Source organism: Orycteropus afer, unplaced genomic scaffold, assembly GCF_000298275.1.
Source record: "Orycteropus afer afer isolate SDZICR_OR568_19922 unplaced genomic scaffold, OryAfe1.0 scaffold00544, whole genome shotgun sequence".
NCBI classification, from domain to species: domain Eukaryota; kingdom Metazoa; phylum Chordata; class Mammalia; order Tubulidentata; family Orycteropodidae; genus Orycteropus; species Orycteropus afer.
This window is the reverse complement of record NW_006922131.1, coordinates 155892-162753: the sequence shown is the minus strand read 5'-3', so window position 1 is coordinate 162753 and position 6862 is coordinate 155892.

The following is a 6862-nucleotide window of genomic DNA, read 5'->3' as shown; positions in this document are numbered from 1 at the left end:
AATGGGCCCCACCCCCTCGGCGCCCAAGCGCGCCGAATGGCTACCGCTGGAGAAGGGGTGGAGACTCCCTGCCCTGGCCTCCGATTACCTGCGGCAGCCCTGGGCTAGCAGGTGAATTGGGATGGAACCTGAGAAGGGGGCAGTGTTGTGCCTTTACTCTTCCAGCACACATTCTGACAGGAGAACGTCCAGTTACCACGCAGAGCTGTCTAAGTGGCAGAGGCTACGAACCCCTCCCCTCCGCGCCCCCCGAGTGTCGGGGTAGGAACACAAAGCGGAACTCCTGAACGTGCCTCCCTGCTCCCCGCACCACTGTTTCTTCTTCGAGGAAAGGAAGGTGGTAGCTCCAATTCCACTTGCACGTTGCTCTCAAACTCTGCAGGGCGGCTTTGTCCAGCTTCTGTGAGAGTGATTCCAGTGAGTTCAGAAGTAAGCATCTCTCAGTTCTTCTCCTAGTTCCCTCAGCCCACCTAGTTCGCTTGGTGCAGGTTCTCCTACACCCGACCACAGAGAAACGAGCGTATGAGTTCACTAAATTGGAGTTACTAGTTGCTAATCCTCTCCAATGCACTGACATTCAGAGACGCAGTGAGCTTGGGATCCACTGTAAACACTTTGGAAAACAGGCAGAAGGATTTGGTTTGTGGGTGGCGTACGGACGCCTCATTTTACACCACTTCCGCCACTGTCCTGGAACAGATTCGGCTTTCTGCGTCCCTATTCCTTAGGACCGGGATAGCCCCAACCGGTCCCCAGCTAAAATTGTAGGAAAAGTTCCTTTATGACTCAAAATAGTCATCATAGAAAATTAGGAAAGGACGAGGGTTTGCTCTCGTTTGATGTTGTCTGTTCCTCCCTCACTTAAGGGCTAAAAAGTAGCTTTCTTGGCCTGATGATTTGAGCTTCACGTCCTAAACCGCAGTTCAAGATTCTCTTCCCCTACTTGTCAAGCGCCCCTAAACACACTACAAGAGCTCATTGTGAGCAAAATGTCTAAGCAGGGACGAGCAGGGTCTCGTCCACATAGCATATGATGGTTAGATCACCGTGGCAAAGTTGTTTTAAGACTCCTTTGTCAAGCTTTTGATTCTCTGAAATACAAGCTGTTTCCTATTCTCCTCTGGGGGCTATTACTTATTTAGAAAGTGAAATCCAGGCTTCATTTCTTTACAAAAATTTACTAATGACATAGCTGAGGCAATGCCCCTAACATTTTTCCAGATAGTAAATAATTTTAGAAACCTACTAAACTATACTCAGCCCTTGTCGTACTAAGTGGTGTCAAAGAAAAAAACTCACTGCCCTGAAGAGAATAGGATTCTAACTCAGAGCGACAGAGTACCACTGCCACAGAGAGTTTCCAAGGCTGTAAACTTTACTGAAGCAAACTGCTACATCTTTCTCCCTAGGAGCAGCTGGTGAATTGAACCACTAGACTTTCTGTTCACATCCAGGCTGTTTAACCACTGCTCCACCAGGGCTTCCCTGATAACAAAGAGGAGTGGGTAATCTTTGTTTTTTCCACTTTAGTAAGGCTTTAGTGTTCTAAGTTGGATTTTTTTTTTCTCTATCTCTACAACATATTTTCCTTTTTGTCATTTCATCAAACAAGTATTAAGAACTACACTTTGAATCTCTTCATATTGTTTCCATTTTGAATTGTATCAAGTAAAAATGTTTTTTTAAAAAATGGTGATATTTGCTTTTGCAATACAATGTTAAGTGACTAATATAATAGACTGGTCACAAAGTATTTTTAAAAGGCTATTTCAAATGGTTTTTGCTAGTTTGGTACTGTTCTGGGAAGAAAAGAAAAACCAAAAAAAAAAAAAAAGATAGTTGAAAAGAGATGGCAAGACAGGAAAGGATTCAACAAAAGAAGAGGTTTTCAAAAAAGAATAGAACACCACTGACAGGAATGTTTGTATTTATCAAAACTTTTAAGACAAATTCCAAATTATGTTCAACAGGTGTTTTGGCAGAAATGTGTTGAAATAACTTTTGGTTATTTCAGTAACCTTTGGTAACTTATCGTGACTGAAAATTCCAAGGGAAAATGTGTGACTTTAAAGGACAGTTCTATTTTGAAATGCCTCTAACTGCATTGGTAATCCTAAACCAAGCTGCAGCAGCCATCTTATCAAGCTAATAGACTTATTACCAGAGTGATTTGGGGTTTTCAGCAATAGAATATTACACAGATGTTTTGATGTTTCAAATTTAAGAAACTTTAGAATATAAAGAGGAAAGGTAGAACATTAATACTGAAATGATTATTTGTGATTTTGAAAAACAAATGTACTTTGACAATTTTAGAAAAGACGGGAACTAGATATGTCTTACATGTTTAATGTGATCTGGCAGATTTATAGTAATATTTTAATTACTCCCGGAACCTGAGATTCAAATTCTGCTTGAAATATTAAGACTAAAATCAGCCATTTACTATTAAAGGGTTAAAGTCCCTTGGAAGCTTTCAAAACATAGAAGACTCTAAGTTTCATTATATTAATTTCTTCCTGTTACAGTCTTCTGGAAACTAAACTTGGTAATTTTCTTGAGTGATACTTGTAATTTAAAGATTTAGTCACTTAGATCTAAGAGGCCAAGGGTTGTCTCCTTGGATTTTTCTTGATATTTCTACTACTGCTTGATATTTCTTGCTGCTATTTCTACTACTGTTATGATATGTTTTGAGATTAATGAGACAATCAAATCCTATGTAGAGTGTTTGTTCTTATCACCTTCTGACTTTATTTTGTATTTTATTTTAAGAGTTTATTTTACATTCAACGTTACGTGTACATTTAGTTTCATTCCTCATTCACCATTCCCAACCCTAACACAGTGTCCTCCCCTCCCTGCCCAGTAACCCTCCCCCTGTGTCCCTCATAGTCATGCACTCCTATTTGTCTTGCATTTCCTCAGTGTGAATGTTGCCCCTCTGGTGCCCCGTGGTCTATTGCTCTAAGGAATGTATTACCATAGAGTATGTGGGTGTGTCATCCTAGCCTTAGTGGCCTGCATGTACATCTTGTTAACTATTGGGCTGAGAGCTAGCCCCTGGGGTTCGTTTTATTCCAGGAGCAGAATGTATTCTAGGGCCATAGTACTGAGGGTCTCATTAGACTCCGTCTGACCAGTAATTCTGGCCATTATTGAGTTTTTGGATTTTGTTCCACCTTCTGACTTTAAAGTTGTACGTAAGCCAAACATATTTCTAAATAAGGCTGAATTTCTACAAGGCCAGAGGAAGCCTTGCACATCAACACCCTGTATGTTGGAACTGCACAAAGCAATATAAAATCATAAAGGCTGCAGTAAACACAATACCCTTAGGAGATGACTCTCCATGGAGAAAGGCACTACACTAAAACTAAGAAAATACTCAAGGTTTGTGAATTAATACAAAACAAGAGCCAACTACCTCAGAAAATAAGAATAAAATTAGTACAACCAGATATAGTATCACATCAGAACAAAAAGTCCTAGATGCTACTAGCCCAGTGGAATGATTTGAGCCTAAGTGTAGTTTCTCACACAAAAAATTCTGTAATGTTTCCGGATTTAGTTAGAAATTTACTATTTTCTTCTAATTGTTACTCAGTTTAGAGGAGAAGGTGCTCCAAACTTTAGGCAAAATATTCCACTTTGCTTGAAATGAACAGTTAATGAAATACAAGTACTATTCTAATTAAAATAAATATATTGGTGATCATTTTTAGAACTGTAAAATATCAAGAACCATTTGAAGGATCTGTTTTTCAGAACAGGCATTCAAGCAGATCCCAATGTAATAAGTGGAATTATTTGAAACCCTCAGCCAACTGAGGTTGCACCCTCTAATATGACCTCTAATCAGAACCATCAGGAACCCTTTAATGTTCATTTTAGACAAACAATAAAAGGAAATAGATTGGGTAAGATAATAAATGTGAAATTAAAGCATTCATAGAACTGGAATTTTAGCTGGCTAAAATATACTACAGGTATATCACACTTAATGGAATTTTTTTCCCTAAGAAACTAGTTTTAAAATGATCTTTTATAACATAAATTATTTTTTCTCATTCAGTTACAATGTTAAATGGAAGATGAATTCCAAGGGAGGCAAAAGTGCATAAAAGGGACCACTGAAAAGAGAAAAATTGGCAAAAATCCAAAGAGCAACAGTTAAAATCAGAAGCTCAAAAGAAAAAAAGAACATTTTCTAATTAAAATATTTAAAATAATTGTTCAAACTACCACATAAAGTATAAGCACTATACCAACATTTATTATATTATGCCCCAAACTGCATGTCCTAAGAGAGAAGATGTGTCTTTAAATTCCATCTCTCTCTCAATACACTGTTCCCTTTTAAATCTTAGGCTTTTAACTTTTCAAATTCAAGCCATTCTAATTTCAGCAGGACTCCCACTGTTACTTGGTATCCTTTTATTCCTGTTGTTGACTTCTGTTGAATTCCCTGCAGCAGCTATCCAATCATTTTCTACTCTTTGCAAGTCACCCTCCCCTTCACTATCATCAGCTATGCCTCCTACTTCTGTATAATTTTGCCACCATGTTATTCAAACAGGAATTCCCCCAGCCTCCCTTCTCAGATCCTAAAATGTTTTTTTTTCCCCCATAATCTCTCTATCTTCCACTTCCCTCACTCTTTAGTAGTCTTTCCACTCCCTTCATTGATGCTCTTGGTCCCTTTCATCTCCTCCAGCTACCTAATCTATCAATTTTACTCCCATCACTCTCTTTTGCAGCTTGAATCTCTCCTTCTCTGTCTGCTCTTTCCCCGCTTATTATAGAAAATGATTAAGTCTACCAATCTTAAGACAAACTAACAAAACCTTTCCTCAACCTTAACCTATGGCTCCCAGAATGTGGCCCCTGGACCACTAGCATCAGCATTGCCTGGGAACTTGAGGAAAATAAAAATTGTTTGGTTCTACCCAAGACCTACTGAATCAGAAACTCTGAGGAGGGCTTAGCAATCTGCATTTTAACAAGGCTTTCAGGTGATTCTAATGAAGGCAAATGTTTGAGGCCCATTTGTCCTGGAGTTACTACCCTTTCACAAATGTTTTGAAAATCTACACTTGTTTCTCTTCTTCCTTACCATTCTTTTGTGCCTTAACCTCTTGCTGTTTAATTTCTGCCCTTACCACTTAACTGAAACTGCTATAAGAAAGGTGTTCATTGATCTCTTAAATGCCAAATCCAAAATTGTTTTCTCAATCCTCATCCTCAGATATTCTGCAACTTTTTACATTGTTAACATCTTTCCTGAACACTTACCTCTTGGCTTTCATTACTCTCCAATAATCTGTTTCTCTTCCTTCCTACACTCTTTTTTCTTTTCATGTCTTTGTTTGTGACTCTGAAATGTTAAGATTCCTAATATCTACACTCTTATTTGCATTTCCACCAATTTTCTACAGCTTCAATAACTACAACTCTACTGATTACCCCAAATTTTACCTCTAGTTTTCTTAAAATCCTCCTGTAGAGTTACACATCACTTCAAACTCATCATTGTCCCTTCAAATCAGTTATTTTCTATTCCTTATATTTCTTAATACTTTCTTTATCCAGCTAGTTACTTGAAATAGAAACTTGGGAGACAGCTTTGATTTCTCTCTATCCATCACACTCTCACTCGGTTTTGAAAATTCCCTCTCAGCAGTAGGGCTCCCTCTCATTCCTGTCCATTGTCTGTGCTATAACCTTAGTTTTATACATTGTCTGTTGTTTGTATCATTACAATAATTACTTCTTAATCTTGCTACTTTCAAATATTTCCTCAAATCAAGAATGCAAACTCAAACCCCAAAAAACAAAACTCAATGCCATCGAGTAGATTCCAACTCATACCGACACTCTTTGGGTTTCTGAGGTGGTAAATCTTTCCGGAAGTAGATTGCCCTGTCTTCCTTCCGCAGAGTGGCTGGTGAGTTTGAACCACCAACCTTCTGGTTAGCAGTCAAATGCCTTAGGCACTACATCACCAGAGCTCCTTGGAGAGCAAACAGGATTTTTTCCTAAAGTTTTACTCTACTGTTTAGACATCTTCATTTCTACCCCTCTGGCTACCAGATGAATTCAGAACTCCTTATGCTGATATTTAATTTCTTTATTTTTATCTGAATCAATTTAGTTTTCCATTATTTCCTCCAATACTCTGACATGTGGCTTGTGCACCAGTAAACAGATACTATTTTCCACTACTCTCAAATCTCTTGTACCTTCCTACTCTGGTGTGAATGCTTATGGCATTTTTTCCAAATAGAATGTGTTGCTGTACACCTGCTCATCTAAATTCTAACAATCCTTAAAAAAATATATTGTGATTTGGGTGAAAGTTTACAGAGCAAATTCTTTTTCCACACAGCAGTTCATATACATTTTGTTTCATGACATTGACTGCAATTCCCCACAATGTAACAGCTCTCTTCCCACTTCTTCCCCATAGTTACCTCTTCCCTGTGTCCTTCCTTCCTATGCAGTCCCACTCCCCAGCTGTTTCCCTGTGCAAATACTGCCCTTTTGTTTTCCCACAATTGACTGCTCCAAGGAGTGTATCTAACCTGATGTAAATGTTCAGCCCATATGCCTGTCTATTGTTTAGCTGAAATCCGTAGGAGTGAGTTCAGTTCCAGACCTGAAGAGTAATTAGGGACCATAGTCTCAGGGATCTCACCAGGCTGTATCAGACCAGCAAACCTGGTTGTTGTTTTTTTAAATGAGTTTGAGTTTTGTTCTACATTGTTCTCCCACTCTATCCAGAATCTCCTGTACCGATCCCCCTCCAAGTGGTTGACAGTGGTAGCTGGGCACCATCTAGTTCTTCCATTCTCATGGTCAT